The 14843-nt window shown below is 42.7% G+C and overlaps 1 protein-coding gene across 1 annotated transcript in view; it reads right to left on the bottom strand.

The window, feature by feature from the left end:
- WAPL (WAPL cohesin release factor) overlaps positions 1-10281 on the bottom strand; it is a 138946-nt gene extending 128665 nt beyond the window's left edge. The window contains exons 1-2 of the mRNA XM_042033260.1: positions 10140-10281; positions 3835-3962 (exon numbers count right to left, since the gene is read on the bottom strand). The gene's annotated coding sequence lies outside the window, so the exon portion shown is untranslated. The remainder of the gene's footprint in view (positions 1-3834; positions 3963-10139) is intronic.
- Between the last annotated feature and the right edge of the window lie 4562 nt (positions 10282-14843).

Here is a 14843-nt window from a genome sequence, read left to right as displayed (position 1 = left end):
CACTAAATGATTACTGTACCTCCCTTACCCCTAATTTATAACCTAAATGCTCATTTTCAAATTTATGCAAACTTCACAGTTGACAAGATTTACAACCTGTCCTATTTACTTCCCTTCTAAGGAGAACAGACTGAGTAGATCATCAGTGTAAGCTTAATAAAGGCAGAAAAGTTTCTCCACAGCAAATCCAACCTTAACAGTCTGATACAAACCAGTTATAAAAAATTTTTTGGTGTTTTGTAGGAAAACACTTATTTTAGTTACAGCAGTTCTGGCAGCAGCAGGGCTCTGCTGGAGACACACCACAGGAATTCTATATACCCAGCTTGCAGAGCAGAGCAAATGCTGCAAGCGTCACATCAGTGTAGGAAAATCCTCACTCGCTGAATACAGAGATGTCAAAATCACATGATATTAGACTGCAAAGCTGGACTCATGGTGGTTGGTTCGCCTATTACCCTACAAACACTTTTGGCAATGAAATTGGCTCTTGAAATTAAGATTCACTAGAAACTGGAGGTAAATAGTAGGACTACCCCAGTGGCTGCTAAAAAATGGGAAGGGATTCACCTCTCTTCAGAGTGACCTTTTCTTCCCTACCCTTCTGTTTAGTTTTTTGTTGGTTTTGGGTTTTGTTGGGGTTTGGGGTTTTTTTGTTTTTTTTTTTTTTCCCCCCGGTTGGTTTGGGGTTTTTTGCTTTTTAAACTTACACAAACACCTGTATTTCTGTAGATATAGTACCAAAGATACTTTCAGTCACTTTCAGGAAAATGTTAATCAACCCTTGCCAAGGAGACTTTATGTGGGAGAACCTTTTTAAGATCCACTTTCATTTGGGTTGCTGCAATCCACACTCAGTCATAATCCACCATATCTATGACTCAGAAGCACAGCAAAAATGGCTTCTGATGCTGACTGTAACTTGGAGGATAGGTAGAATGTGTAACTTCATCAGGCTTGAGTCAAGCCTTAGGTATAGTGTGGAGCAGAGAGAGCTGCAGTTCTGGTTAAGCTGTGCCAGTGCACAGACATAACCTGAGCGTAAAGCTCACCATGCACATAAAAAAATAAACATGACATCTATGTAAATAACTTCCTAAGGGGAATTTTTGTGGGGCATTACCCACAATGTAAAAGCAAAGCCATTGCTCATTTCCCTCAACATTTTCACTTCACTGTGACTTCCACAAATGTACAAGAAGATGGTTTGGAAAGAGACACAAAAATCTGAGACTACATCATTGAGGATGAGGTCTCCAATGTAAAGTTCCATAGAGGAACATTTCCTGAATAGGCTGTGGGACACTTATGGGCATACTTAAAATTGCTACAATGTGTTCCACTGACTGGAAAAATAGAAAGGAGGATCTATACCCTTCCACACAGTGCTATGCCTGAAAGGTTACAAAGAAAGTGACTGTACCTCAAATGTAACAGCATTTCCTTCAAAAGCCCCAGTACTTCAAAAAATGTATTACACACACCCAGATGCGCCCTTTGCTGTAAAACTGGTAAAACTGCTTTCTTATTAAGTTTTTCAGATGCCTAAAGTAAATCATATGCATAAATATTTACACAACCCCTCAGGACACACAAGTGAAATGAAGGACTTAAGGGTATGTTAGGTCAGTACTAAAAGTTACTGAATTTTAAAAATATTTTTCCATACTAGTATTTGCTGCTAACTCCATGGAACTTTACATTAATATTTTTTCTAACTTTCAGATTCTTTAAAGCCAAGGTTAATACTGATAAGTGAGCTGAGCTGCAAATTTGATTTGATGTAGAAACCAGCAAGCACTTTGGTATAGCAAACCCTTACTAAGAGGAGGAATGACAGTCCTGAAAAAAATAATAAAAGTTTGAATCAGAAGTTCAAGATTCTATTTTCTCTTTTTTCCATGTTGTCGGTGTGACCTTGGGAAAATTACCTAATCTTCTCATATCTCAGTATTTCTGCCTGTGAAATAGAGATAATATTCTCTTCATCATCATGTGGCTACTCTCAACTAGCTTTTACACTTTGTTCCAAGACTCACAACTGGAAATACAATTTTTTTTTCCATTTCTTTTATTCAGGTTTTCTTCCTTTGCTGTACTGTTATCAAAACATCTAAACTACACTGTTACATATGAAAGACAGAGATTGTTACTGAAGGGGATAAAGGGTGCATAGTCATTATTTTTCTCATCAGAAATAATTTACAGATCCCCACCACACAGACATTGTACAGGTAACATGAGTGAAGTAGAATCAGGCATTTTATTGGTAAGTCGTAACTAAGAAAAATTTGTAGCATGCAATTGTGTACATGTTTTTGATCAAAAGCCCTACATGAAATATATATGTTTTTCCCTTGAAGTGAGCAAAGTCAAACAGGTGGTAGAATAATTTTTAGGGTTTTCTGCTCTAGAATTTGTGGGGCAGAAATCGTTCATGGAAGAAGGGAATCCTTGACTAGCAGTGTCATCCAGGAAACAAGGGCAAAATAAACAGTATGAAGCACTACAAAATCAAACATACAAAGTTTCCACAAACTTTCCTGACTATTGCCTAGAATGAAAATAAGAGAACACTGTATAGTTTAGCCTGCTCTGAACATCAGATTGTTGTTTCTGCCCTGTCCAGACATGAGCTATGCTTTCAGGACCAACTTCTACTTTCATGCACAAAAGAGCTCCATTAATATCAAAGGATTTAAAATAGGGCAATTCATCAAAGCTTGAACTCCAAGAACTGTTAAGAACATAGTAAGGCTCAGCCATGAAAGAAAGGAAAGAAGGCAAGAATAAGACTATACTCTTAAAAGCTTATAGAAGAATTTCTAGTGGCTGGAGCATGTGGCTGTTATCACAGCATGCCAGATTCTCCAAGGTAACTGTCCAGTGCTGACCTGTGAGTTCGAGGAAACCAGCTCTCATCAGAGTTCTGGCAGTATTAACATACACTACACTGACTGGTCATAGCTGTAAACACATAACCACAGAATAGAACACACAACAGTGTTTTCAGTAATACCCCTTCCCTTATTTGTCTGTATTAGATATGCTATGCAAGTTTACCTTTTAAAAAAAGGAAAACGAGAAAGAGAGGTTTGAAAACAAACTAAGTAAAATTGGTTTTCTCTTTTTTTGAAAAAAGTTTCAGATCTGAATCTACAAGTTCTTTCCCAGTGTGACAGCTCACCTTCATCCTGTTGTGCAGACTGCAGAAATCCTGCTCAGCTCAGTCCACATCTCTTAGAGATTCTTCTCATTTTCCCTACTTCCAGCAATGAGGGAACAGTCAACTCTTCTCTAGTTAACCCACAGGGTCAGAGGGAAGGCCCTTGCTTACCCTTTCCATAAAGCTGGTAAGAAATAGCTGTTCCTCACCTCACTTTCCTCTCAAACCCTGATCTCCTGATCAGGACTCAGCCCCCTTCTACATGGCAGGTCCTGCAGTCGAGTGTTCCTTGACACACATCCCATGGACAGTCCTGCTTTCAAGCCCTCCCAGCAGTATCACCATCTTCTTCTAGTTTTCAGTATTTCACACTTCTAGTACCCCCTTCCAAGCAGCCCCAATGCCCTCAGGTGGCAAAACCAGCACTAATTAAACACAGCTCCCTCCTGGCTTTTAAAGACCTATTTATGGTTCCACCTTAACATGAAAACAGATGGAATCTGGGCTTATAATAACCCTCCAACTGTGATTTAAAAATATGAATCCTTTTGATGCTGCTGTCCTCAGCTTAAGTGTCTGAGTAACAGAAGGACATGGCAGAACCCTTAGTGTATACTGACAGATCTTATTCAAAGTGCTATTTTCCAGATGCACTTGTTAAAACTCACTTTCTGCTGCTGCTCAGTGAAGTAAGAAGAGAACTTAATCTGATGAAGGACAGAGTTGGGGTAGTAGCATCAGGCAGTGTGGTGGTTCATCACATTCACTGCATGGATTCCTTTTGAAAATCATTCCTCTGAAAAACAAAAAGCCACACCAGTCTTTCAGGTTCAGGATCATTATGTTCAGTTAGATGAGAAGTAAGTTTCACACAGAAAGAGCTGCTCTCTTTAGGCGCTGTAGATACCATTTTTTTCACCTGAAGGAATTAAAACCATGTAAATTCCATGAAATATGATGTGAAACTGCATTTCAACAAATCACACTTACTTTAATTCTTGTTTTAGCCCAAACTGTCATGGTAGACTATGACCAAAGGCAAAGGAAGCAAGTAAGAAAACACAACTCAGGATACCCATTAGCACTGCATCAAAATAAACTGTCCGCAAATAAAGTAGGGAATCCAAAACTGTTGGAAAACAGTAACTTCATATGAAACAGGCATATTCTCTTTCTGTTTGTGGGCCAGAAAAGGGACTCAGAGTTACCATCTTGTGCCAGATTTCTCCTTGTTCCTTTCACTGAATCCTTGATTTTCCTCACATGCAGGAGCCAGACCATAATGATTCCAGAGACAGGGCTAAGGAGGCCACAGCACATATTACAGAGCTGCATCTTGCAGCTTCCCTTCATTGTGCTGTTTCCTGAAATAGAAAGAGTCCCATCACAGCTGAACCTGCTCCATTTTCACTGGGTCACAGTACAAAGACAATTACATATTAGAGCAGTTCATGAACATGGCAACAGTGTGAGCTGCCTGAATTCCAGCTTTCAAAAATAAAATTACTCCAGGAGTTTTCAAAATAACACAGCTGACTGTCCAGCAACACTGGAAGCCATTTCTGGGAAACCCAGGATCTGGCGTTTAGGATCAGGGCATTTCTTTTGCCAAAAGATAGTCAAGGCCAGATGTGTTACCAGAACAGCCATAGAAGTAGGAATGGCATGATACCAGTAAAAACTTACAGCAAAAGGATTCAGAGAATTCAGCCATACAAGGTGGATCCTGATGGAAACTGAGTTTCTCATCCACTACTTAAGGGGAGTTCTCTGAACAGAAAATCATGGCAATTAGACAACTTCATGGGGATCATAAATCAGTTCTGAATTTTTCAGTTAAAAACCAAAAAGTCCAGAGGCAGTAAAACAATATCCCCTACTAAGAACATTGTGTCTTTGTGACTACTTGCTTAAGATTTTCACAATACTAGTATTTATTCTCCACTTTTGCATCTCTCAGGACTGGAGACAGAGATTTGAGAAATGATTCTGATAGTTGAAGGACATTCAATTGAACTTCAGCAACTGAAAATCTTTGGAAGTCCCAAATGCAACACTCACAGCTATTACATATACAGTGCAAGTTACACCAAATTACACTCAAAATGTTGGTTGATTTGACAAGTCAACAGGACCCCACAATGTTTCTGTTTCAACATGTGACTAACTTGCAGGCACTTGTCTTTCTCTGCTTCCTCCTTCCAAGAGCTAGTGGCTTGGTTCCAGCAGAATTATTTGACTTCAATAAAATTTGACTGTTACTAGTTTACTTGATCTAAACTTGAAAGTGCTCATAAGAAGAAAAAAGCTCATCACTGAAACTTTTATTCCTTCCCCTTTACAACTCATATCCAGCCTGTAAAGGAATGGGGTGAGGACCAAAATAATAAAAATGGAATAAAGAATAAGACATTCCTGTTGACTTGTCTGGGAGCTCTATTCTTGTTAACTCATGCACTGTCTGAAACAATGGGGGAATTAAAACAGGTTACTTATACAATAGGATCTGGAATTTGTATCCCACTTGTCCTCCCCTAGCCCACTGAAACTCAGTTGGAAAGCTTGGCTGACCCTAAACAAACTTTGAATTACTGAAACTGCCAATAAAGCTACAAAATAAATTGATTTATTTTACTTATTGTGATTGTACAGATGTGCTCTAGAACATTTTTTTGACATGGTGTGCCTTTATTAGTCCTTCATTCTACTTACTGCATGAAAACATTGTGCAAGGATGGAGCTGACTGCTCAGTTACCGAATAGTGAGCTGTAAATTTAGCACCTGACCATCAAGATCTTTCTTCAAGGCTGGGCACCAAGATGCTTCCCTTTGAAGAAAAACATACGGCACTCAGGCTCCAGCAGCAGCTAAGTTAAACTCAGCTCACAGTTTCCTAAGCAAAGATTATCCCAGTCTTCATATGTCCCAGTGAAAACTGCTTCAATAAATCAATGGGCTCAACTGAACAAATCATCAGATCAAGGCACCAAGTAACCAAAATGAACAAGACTGGTACTCAGCTGACACTGCTTTGTGGTAAATATCAAAGGTAGTCAGTTCTGAGTCAGAGTATGGCATTAACTCCTTCTGTGAGTTGGGCAATTCAATTTAGTGCAGTACCCAAGATTATCTGTAAAAGGCCGTATCATTTACTCTTGGAGTGCTGCAAGGCACATTCAGGAAGGTTTTACATACTCAAACAGAAGATTAACAGTGCCTGTTGTAACAAAGATGCAATGATGGGTTAGTCAATCTTCAATGGAGAGATGCAGAGAGATACCACGGGGGAAAAAAGTGGGAAGAGATTCACTTTTCCCTTTATAAAAAGAGCCTGCATTTACAAATGAATATTTAAACAGTGAGAATTAAGAGGCTGACATTTATTTAGCCAAACTAACTGAAAATATTATTTTTTAAGAGAATTCCAGCTTTTCTTCTGTCTAAAATCAGTGCACAAGATTTTTGTGCTGACATTTTGGGGCCAGATTAGCCCAAATTTAGCATGAAAGTGGCGCGGGTTATAAGTCAAGCAGCATTTCATGCTGCTGACAGTCCCTCCTGAATTACCTACTGCCATGACTGTGTTTTCATCCTGTACCAGGAATGTTATGCTAATAATATAGCTCAGGGAAATGACAGGAATAGTCCAAGGAGGTTGCCATGTGGACAGCCTTCTTTTTTATGTTTGAGCAACACTCTAGAATTGCAATTCACAATGTCCTATTGAACTCTATGTAACAGCTTCACCTTTCGATTACTTTGCATGTTTGTTTGCTCTTGTATATGGGCAACACTAGGAAGCCTCCAAAATTAAGATAAGACTGAAAATGGGAATGATGAACCTCTATCTTATAAGGGTAAAATTACTAAAGGAGAGTCACTAAAAATATGATCTTCATCTGAGCTATGCTTGCTACATGTTCCTAAGATTTTTTGTAAAATTTCTGCAAAACAAAATAATTGTGGATATCCAAAGTATTAGATTCCTTTGGCAGCTTTTTTGCCAGTGGCAGAACACAATCCCACACGAATCAGACCATTAACTGGACATATCTATAGTCCTAATTTTAAAGAAATTCCTCCCAGTCTTTTATCAGAAGGGAAGTGAAAATTGTGAGTTGTTTTGCAAATTGCCCATTTATTTGCCAGTGACAGAAGGAACAAACCACTGACTCTCCTGCCCCCTTATACAGCATGTGCAAAGGACTAGGAAAATTGTGTTCCAGCTAAGCAATCACAAATGGAACAACCTCATTTACTGGAGCTGTTACAGTCTGGGTAAATGACAGTGCAGAAGCAGGCCAGATCTGCACTCCTCTGAATGTTAGCACTCCTGTCTGAACAGTCACATCAGTGTTACCACAGAGAAATAACACCTACACAGCCCATCCAAACCAAAGGCAGTATCTTCTTCCCAGTTACTTGTTCCTCCATAGAGGCTTTCAGAAAGCCACACTCATCACTTGTTTATTTCTGAACTCAGAACTCCTTCGGCTGGGCAGGGAGTGAGATGAGATGTCAAAAGCATTATCCCAGGAGAAAGCAACATCCATACTTTGTGCTGCAGTGTCTGCACTTTACTTGTTAATTTTCCTATCATCATTAGTGAGGAGCCCCTCAGTAGCTGAGGAGGCCAGCCTTGTTGGGTAGCAATCATTTTTTTAAGTTTCCATCCATGGTGGTCGCACCTTCAGTTTAAAATTACTGCAAATAAACTGTGCAGACAGCTTACTAAAGTACCTCATAACCCTAATGAAGACATATGGCAGAAGTTTATGAAAAATGAGGGGCCTATTTACAAGGAAAACAATGTTTCTGAGACTGATCTCAGGCTGAACAGCTGATGAAACAGTTTGGGAGATCAGATTGTGATTAGAAGAAAAGATAGAGGACTAGGAGAAAGGCTTGCAGAAAATTAGCCCTTAACAGAACTATCTGAATTTTCCAGTAAAGGAAATTGCCCAGGCTGGAATGAAACTCATGGGTCAAAGGCAAATCACACTGAGTGAGTCACTGAGGAAAACAGACAGCTAAATCTATCATTAAGCTACTTTGCAGAAAGCAAATAGGATTGTTTGCACAAGATGGCCTAGCCAGTGTAGTCACAGTGCTCAGCTTTTTGTACGAAGTGGTGACCCTGAAGGTGTTTCGGGGAACTATTCCAAGGCCATTGGTAGGTAAGCAACATACTTCTGAACCATGATTTAAAATACAAGTTTAATACTGTCACTACTGCTTTCTAGAAAAACGGGACAGAGGATTTTGTCCCTCCGAACGACAGGCACAAATTTCTGGGAACAAGCCTGCAGGCTCTCTTAGAGAGTGCTGAGCAGGTAGAGCTCCCATACTTTCAAGTTCCCTGGCCTTGAGTGACCTATTGAGAAACATACAAGCTAGTGTATTTCATCCTGTTTCAAACAAAAACAAAGTCTGATCTACCACTTATCAGAACAGGATTATTGGCCAATTCCCAGTCATCCTTGCTGATACTTTTACCAGGGAGCAGAAAATCAGGTTATTGAAGGCCTTGGAAAAGTTCAGGTGTAAGTCCTTAAATCTAAGTATGATTTTTTCTATCACACACAGAATGGGATAATCTAACAGAACATCATGAAATAAACATAATTTCGCACCATCTGGATCATGTTTTCCAGCCTAAATCACTAACTAAGCTACTTTATCAGGTTGCTCACCTCATCACAAGATGCAAAATGTTTCCTTTGGGCATATAAGCCAACTTGACAGTGGAATATTTTTGCAACTACCATTAAGTCACAATGCATATGAATATGAATTTTGGCCAAATATAAATACAGATATAATTGAGATCAATTTTTCTTGGCCTTGTCTGTGCATCCTGTGTATTGGACCAAAAGAGCCCATTTGATGTGTACCACATTCAGTACTTGAAGTGTAAAGAGACTTGAGGTTCCATAAGGCAAGAAACTAAACCTGAACTGCGATCCTTTTAATCAGGCTGGAGCTGAGGAAGTTCTCAAAAGGGTTGTGCGTTCCAGGGATTCCGTTGCTGTGTTTATCCCGGCCCGGGAGGCGCTTTCAGCCCCTCACTGCGGGGTTTTGCCCCGGGCCCGGACAGCGAGGCCGGTGCCGCCCGCGCCGCCGCCCTGTCCCTGGTGCTGATCGGGAGCGGCCCCTCGGCACAGCGCGCTCCGCTGCGGGGCACGGCACGGGGCCACCGGGGCCTTCCCAGCCCGGGACATCCGCGCTCCTGGGCAAATCCCAGGGGGCTCCGATGCCACGGGGCACCGCACGAGTTTCCAGCGGTTCAACGCTTGGGAAGAGGCTTTTCTATTTTTTTTAACAAACTCATAAAGCAGTGGCTCTGTCATTGTACTGAGAAAACAGCTGACTTTCTGCAGGATACTTTCGGGGCATAACATAAAAAGCCAAAAAAGCGAACCAAACAGAACTGCTGAACAGAGGGATGTATGGAGCGGGCTGCCTGGTCCTTGACAGTACTCAGCAGGACTATGTGAAGGCACCACAAGGCTCAATCTCTTAAATCATCTCAGTATCCTGGTGGGCAATTAAATTGCTCGTTCTGCATTTTTTGTCTTCCAAACCCTTTGTCTCCTCTCGGGACGTCGTTTTAACTTTTGCACTTAATTAAAACGACCATTGCTTATCCACACCAGTGAATCAGTGGGGGAAAACAACCTTGCTTCCACTTTTCCTACGGGTCAGTGAATGAAACCACCGTTCCCACTCGTGTTGCGGCGGCGAGCGAAGGGGCTGAAGGCTGCGGGCTCCAAGCCCGCACAGCATTAACGCACAAGCTCGAGAGCTTTTGCTAAACTTGGGCAGGACAGCAGCCCCTCCCGGCCGCCCTCGCCGCCTTCCACAGCGTTCCTGGTCCCACCCGCGGGCGCAGCCGCCCCGCTCCCGCCGCCATTTCATCCCTCGCATCCTTCCCTGAGGGCTCAGACGCGGAACGCCCGCCCCCCGGGATACCTGCTGCCCCGGCGCTCGGCCGAACCGTTCCCCACAGCTCTGTGTCACCTTCCCGCTCTGCCACCGCGGCCCCGAGGTGATCTCGGCCCAAACTCGGATATTTACACGCCGCCGGCAGCGGCTTCTCGCGGATCGGTCCCTGCGCCACCGCTTGAGGCAAATCCCCTCCCGCGCCGCCTCGCCCGCCCAGCGCCCCCTCGCGGCGGGACGGGGAGCGGCCGCCTCCCTCAGCGCGGTGCTCCCGGCAGCCCGGGTGCTTAAAGGCTGCACCTGCGGGGCAGCGGCTCTTCTCTCGCTACCGGGGCGGGTGGGTGCCTCGGCGCTCCCCTCGGCCCCGGTCGCGGCCGCCCTCTGGCTGCGGGGGCGATGCCCGTGGGTGCGGCAGCCGCGGCTCCCGCGAGAGCGGGACCCACCCGGCGCGGCCCGGGCAGCGCTGCGCGGCCGGAGGGGGCGCGGGGCGGCTGCTCGGCCCGGAGGTATCGCTGAGCGAGACACTGCGAGCGGGCAAGGTGGGTCGCGCCGCGGCTACAGCGTGTCTGTAGTGGAAAGTTAAACCCTGGAGAGCCCTTACTGGGAAGGCAGAAGTAAGTAGGCGAGGCTGAAGTGTAACTTTTGGGAGGCTGCTTAGTTATCTTGCACCCTTGTTCTTATGGGCGCACCGCTACATCAGTGTGCTGTGGTGATCCCAGAGGAATCTGTGATGGCCAAATTACACTGACTGCACAAGATCCTTCTCGTAAGCCTCGCTGTGCGCTCCCCGCGCTGTGCCAGACCTCGGGCAGTGAGGAGGCAAAGCCTGCGCCGTAAGAGGTCTTGTGACCTCCATGTCAGAGCTCAGCCCTTGGTCTCTGTGGAGCTGACGGTGTTGTCTTTGGGATTGTTTGGATTTTTTCGTTCACTGTTTTCCCTTTCCTTAGGCCAAACAGTCAATTAGGCTCCCCTGCAGAAAGGCACAAATTACAGTAGTCACAGGATTGCTGTAAACTTTCCTGGTTTCAGCCCAGAGTTGGAGAATAACAAGGAAAACTGAACAGCAATACATTTTGCAGGTTTCTTTTTCTACCTCAAGTCCACGTATTAGAAACTGAGCCCTGCGTTTTAATGCAGCTTGCTGCTGTTGACTCGTTTTTCTCACCTAAAGCTGGTAACCTAAGTGCTGTCGTTACATTTATAAACAGGGCATGCTTAAAACAACAGATGTTTAGGTGTTCTTTACCTTAAAAGAAGAAATTTTCTTATGGGAAGGTAAGTGCCGTGGAAGTCGTAAATATTACATGGTTTAGGGAGTGTCTTTAAAAACAATGACTGAAAAGCTGGTAAGATGAGAACTTAGTAACATACACTTAAATCTTGACAAACAGTCTGAAGGGGTATCTTCCCCTTCCCTTTCATGGTGAATCTGTCTCTCCACAGGTTTCCAGTTTAACATAGTTACCAAAAAAATCTTCAACTCTTTAAAAGTTTAATTCTGACTAAACTGTGTTGTATACCAAATCTTTTATTGTAGTTAAAGGAGGTCGGTGCAGGAAAAAAAAGGCCATGTAGTAGAGGAAAAAAGTGTGAAATACAGGGGTTTTTTTGTAAGGGTGAAAACAGTTATGGTGAAGGATCTAGAGGGAGGTGTAGATAGCAGATCGGGTTAATTGGTAAAGTGATACTGGCAGCAGCAAACAGCCAAACAGGAAACATTTTAGCTGCATTTCTGAAGGCATTATATTATAGACAAGGAAGATAATCTATCATTTTATTGCTTGAGCATATCACCCCAACATTATGGGCTCTTTCTGGAATCCACGAAGCACAGTCTTAGTAAGGTATTGACAAAGCAAAATGTGGTGAAGCCAAGTGTGAAAAATCTAGCTTCTTGAGAAAGATCAGGACATAGGACAACGTGATAAAGGGACTAACAGGAGTTCAGAAATCCTAAGGTCTGTGAGAATGGAAGGATTTTTAATAAATAGGTGAAACAAAGCTGTACATGGAAGTAAAGTAGGATTAGGTCAACTTAGTTCGGAGTTCAGCAGTGAAGGAAAGGAGATTGCAATGAGCTCTTTTGCAGAATAGTCTTACTTTGAGAGCAATATTGAACTTGTGCTGAATTTGTGGGGAAAAAATATCTTTGCTCTTGGTAATTACTTGTATTTTCAGTTTGTCACTGGCAAGCTAGGAATTCAGAGATAAAAGTTTTTTCCATCTCTAATGTGTCAATTTCAAATTTCTTAGCACTGCTTAGCTAATGTATAGTAAATATGTACTATTTTGTCCTGTGGATGACAATGATGATCAATCCCCAAATGGACCTGTTGATTTCATGTGAAATGTACTTAACATTGGGTTGATTCAAAACTTTGGAAAACTCTAGGATTGCGTATATTGGACAGCTGGTTCAAAGCTTGGGTTTTCTTCATGTGTGTGTCTAGCGAGTAGTTTCTTCAAAGGCTCCATTCCCCTTGATTTCCCACTCTTCCGAAGGACTTTTCCGAAGATAATTTTACTGGGGACAGTGCAGGAATCCATGGGACAAAAAGGGTGTGTTTGTCATAAAGCTGAATGCTGCCTTCTTGTACTGCCAGTTCCTCAGGTGAAGGAGACTGAAAGAAAGACAATCTTTTTGCTTGGCTTTCTTTGTTGGTTGGTTGATTTTTTTGTTTGTTTTTTCTAAAGGAAAGTCAATCCAGCTTGTTGAACATCTTTCTATTAAAGAGGAAATGATAGTTTATTCCTGTGCGGTGCAAATCTCTCATTTGCCTAGACATAAAACATTGAAACCATGACCTTATATGTATCTTTTTATGTACCAGAGATTCATAGTCTACTGCAGCTCAGAAGTCAAACTCTTAAGCAATCTGCTTCTGAAATCCTTGATGATCCAAATGATACAACCTTGTCGCTGCAGTAACCGTAATTCAAGTCTCCCCTGTCCGTACATCTAGCACAGCAGCTAAAATATAACCCCTGACTAATGTGGCCAGCTTCATGAAGTAGTAGCAGCCTTAACAATTGGAATTTCCATTACTTGTTTCCTTCCACCTTAATTTAGTACTGACACTAGAGGCTTTTATTTCATTCACTTAATGTCTGTGCACTCCCGAGCACGCAGTTGTAGCTCTCCCAAAGTCAGTTCACTGTAATACACACAGCATGGTCTCCTAGCACGTGTGAATTGTTTCCGCTGGTGTAACATCTCTGCTGGAGTTGTGGAAGGACAGCTCTGCTCAGGCTCAGAGGCATTTGCTGGAGGTGGTGGCACTCTCCTCTGCCTGGTACCCATCCAGCTTCCTCGCAACTGTTCCCATCAGTCAGCTGGGAATAGCTTGGGGGGCAGGGGGGGATGCCTGGTGAGCTCTGGACAATCCTCTGATTTGATATGTGTAGAGAAAATGTCACCCTGCTCCTGGAATATGTTTTTTGTTTAAATGTCACCCCTTACATCAGTGACCTCATCTGACTTGGTGCTCAGCATAGCTTCTCTCTGAAGAGAGGGAGTTTTAAGCAAGTCATAGATTTTGACATAGCCACAGAATGCAGGGAAGAAGGAACACTGTGAGAAACAGAATAGTATTATCTGAGCAAATAAAAATTGTTTTTGAAACAGACTAGCAGGCAGTTATGTAAAGCAACTTAAAACCTAATCTAAACATCACAAGCCTCTGAAAAACAAGGAAATTGCCGGTTATGTATACACAGTTTATTTCAGCCTCTGGTTTCCCAGAAGGTTTTGCTGAGGTTTGTGCTGTTAGCTGTGATGGCACTATACCTGCTGCACTGATGTCTCACCTTTGAAAACAGGGCAGGGCTGAAATGGCCGTCTGGGTGGATCACCAGCTTTTTTATTTAGAGGCTGATTGTACTGAAAGTCTTTAGGTGAGACCTGTGCTGACTATCCCTAACAAATAGAGCTGTGACTACAGCATGAGCTTCCTGTAGCATTTTAACTTCATTATTAGGAGCAGAGTTTTCTTCAGGCAGGCAGAGGGGATATAGACACAGGAGGGAAAGGACTTAGGGAGGTCTGGAGGCAGAAAACTGGAGTATTCTTTCTCCAAATTGCACCTGGTAGTGATAGTGCTGACACATGAAAGAGCTGTGGTGCTGATGTGTTGAAGGGGAATGTTGGCCAGGGCGCTGGCATATCCTCTGCACTTTCCTTTTAAAAATGCCAAGCTATGCTGAACATTTGTGCAGACAAGGATGGAAACCAAAGGAGTAGGAACAAGTGACCTCAGTTTAACATTTCATTCAAATGACAGATCCCCTAATGAGATGCCCACTCTGGTTTCTTAGCACACGACTCAACCTGAAGGATCTCTCAGATCCTTTCAGATGTCCTAACTGATAAGCAAATGGCATGTTATAGATGTGAAAGTAGGACGGAAGCACGTAGTGTTTGATTAAGCAGCATCTCTGTTTCTTAATGCTTAGCTCTGTTCAGTTTGTTATGTGGCTTTATTCTGTTCTGGGGTTTGATACCCCCTCCCCTTTTTTTACACAAATGACTGAAGATTTAGGTATGGGAAGGTAACATGCACAGAATTCACAGCCCATAAAACTGTAACCTTCCTTCTAATACTTATTTATGTGATACTGTCTTTAGTAATGAGGCAATGACTTGTTAGGTTTATCTTACTCCTGGTTTTATTCTGTTCTCCTGAACCCTTGAAATGGAGCCAAGAAAGAGCACTAAAAACAGCAGCGAATTCCTAG

Source organism: Corvus kubaryi, unplaced genomic scaffold, assembly GCF_017639235.1.
Source record: "Corvus kubaryi isolate FWS band 111438036 unplaced genomic scaffold, C.kubaryi_AGA036_p1.0 37357, whole genome shotgun sequence".
Lineage (NCBI taxonomy): Eukaryota > Metazoa > Chordata > Aves > Passeriformes > Corvidae > Corvus > Corvus kubaryi.
Note: the sequence above shows the minus strand (reverse complement) of the source record. Positions and strands in the feature narration are given on the sequence as shown.